Below are 2,665 nucleotides of genomic sequence, written 5' to 3'. Positions count from 1 at the left end.
TCCATTAGCTTGGAGGGCGCATCATATTCCATCATTTCACCTATTATACATGAAATTTTACTATTTTGTAGAGGGTAATTGTGTCATTTTATTAGATATATGGGTTTGTGAAGAATAAGATACATACCAAAGGAGAGGACCATGACCATGTCACTGTCTATAACAGTTGAAATCCTATGAGCAACTGTTCCAAGTAAAAAATATATAAACCATGAGTTTCTTCTTCAAGAAAAGTAATATAAATGAATCAAAGAACTAATCAATATTCATTGCAAAAAGAAGCTCCAAAAAGGTCATATTATGATAAAAACAGGGCACATGTGATAAGCTCCCACGCTTACATACAATTCCAAATTTGCTTTTCAAAAGATCATTGTCTATATAGCTGTCAAACACAACAACGATACATGCCAAGTTGCCAACCAATCCCTACTTGTGTTGTATGCTTTAAAAATAAATAGCCAAACACCATAACCATTTACCCTTTTTAATCTTAGGGAATTTCCTAAATAATATTGTACATCATGCAGTACTCGACTTGTGCTAAAAAAGTCAAATACACACAGAAAACAGAATGATACATCTGACCATGAATCATGGTCTTAGAATAAGGAGCAAAAAGGTAATTTGATAGAGAAACCTGATTATCTTACCATGTATGAACAGAAGGCAAAAGACCAGAGGGTATAAGCATCATACATTAGACACCCCAGATAGCCACTTTGTTATGACTGCAATATCCTGTCTCCACTCATGTTCACATTGCCAACAACTAGCATCTTTAACAAAACTAGTTGCTCCCTGTAGTATCATTAAACATGTCAATATCAATATCAGTGTGTTAGTATGTCAACCTAAAGAACTTGGCAAGATAACTTCAGCTCAAACATAAAGAATGGTTAAAGTAATAAACCCAATTAGATATTACAAATAGTCAACTGAAGTAAAAGCCAACATGAAAATGAAGTCACCTAAAAGAATTTCACACACAATACCTGCTATGACATTGAATACGGTTGACTCGGTAGGTCGTTCAGGGATCACAATATGTATTGGAATCCAAAATGGTGGATTTTCATTAGAACTGCAAGAAGGAAAATAAATCTAGGATGAAATGTATTAAGTATTAACCACAAAGAAATTTTTTCAAATTGTGGAAGGTTAACATGAAATTGTGTGCACATCTTAATATGCCTCCTGAAACTGAACAAGATGATAAAACTTGAAACTTTACCAATAGTCCAATACACAAAGTATGTCTGCCAATGTCACATGGTTGGAATACAGATAATATTTCATTACCTTGGTATACGTGCACAACTCTCAGATGCACATGCTATGGCATTCAGATTTCCACTCCAAGCAACAGGACTGTTAAAGCACTAAACCCATTTAGATATTACTAATAGTCAACTGAAGTAAAAGAAATCCACACACATCAGTCATTTATGAATGGTCAAGAACTACAGTGGATACATTTGATTACATCAAGATTAGGGGGTATTTAGGATTGCTAATAATTATAAGGTGCTTTAGTTCTTATTAGCTTATTGTGGTTTACTACATCCAATAAGCTAGTAACAGCTTCTATTTATTGACTTAAAGAAGCACTTTTGGAGAAGTTGTTTTATTAATTTATCATCTCTTTGTGGTTAGGTACTGCTAATAAGCTAATTTGAGTGTTTGGATATGTGGTTTTATTTTAACTTATCAGCTTATTGTGTATTGGCATCACAAAAGCTAACCCAAACACTTTTTCTTAAGTTGTGTTTGGTACCTCATAAGCTAATAAACACTTATTATTATTATTATTTTTAAAAGGTTGTTTTGAATTAGCGATCCCAAAACACCCCTAGATAGAGAACATCAAGATAGGCCTGCATACCAACCAAATCAGTTGGAAGATACAACTCACTTTACTAAACCTAATAAAAAGGTAATAAAAAAATCCACCTAAATGGCCACACAAATTGTACTTCCTGTCATCCAATCAAATGAAATAGCACCTAATGTGTTTGTTTAAAGTCGACCAGGCAATTTTCCAGTACCAGCCAACATTGACTTCTATAATTAATTTTCCGGTACCAGCCGACATTGGTGAGAGATGTCGTAATAGATCAAGATTCTTAAATGTCAATCTTATGTTTTAAATATGATACTTGCAGCCATTACCAAAGCTCTATTTGGTTCCCTGATGGGATTAAATGCAAAGAGTAAGTCAAATATATGAAAACTAGAAATCAAATTATAGCTTTTTTGGTGAGAGATGGCGTAATAGATCTAAACTAAAAAAAAGATGCACGGATTCTCATTTTATTGCACTGATTCTCATTGGGTTTATAAATTATGGGAAGGGTAACTAGGTGGCTTTAAAAAGGTTTTAATTCTGAAAACATGATCGTTTAAATTGAATACACCTGATCAAAAAATGGCTACACATGTATCACAATGATCCACTAGTGCTTTGATCTATTAAAAATTATGAATATCACCAAGGGAATTGGGTCTGATCTATTAAAAATTATGAATAAGCATCCTTAAGATCAGCTTATAACAAAAATTAATTATATATATAACAGGGGTATTTTGGTACTTTAGTAGAATAAAAAAGAAACAACGCCTTACCTTGCTGTAGGCTGATACTTTTTCAGGCTTTCTTGCTGAA

Source organism: Lactuca serriola, chromosome 5, assembly GCF_051521515.1.
Source record: "Lactuca serriola cultivar US96UC23 chromosome 5, Lser_US96UC23_V15, whole genome shotgun sequence".
NCBI lineage: Eukaryota > Viridiplantae > Streptophyta > Magnoliopsida > Asterales > Asteraceae > Lactuca > Lactuca serriola.
The sequence above is the reverse complement of the archived record's forward strand: the minus strand, read 5'-3'. Positions refer to the sequence as shown.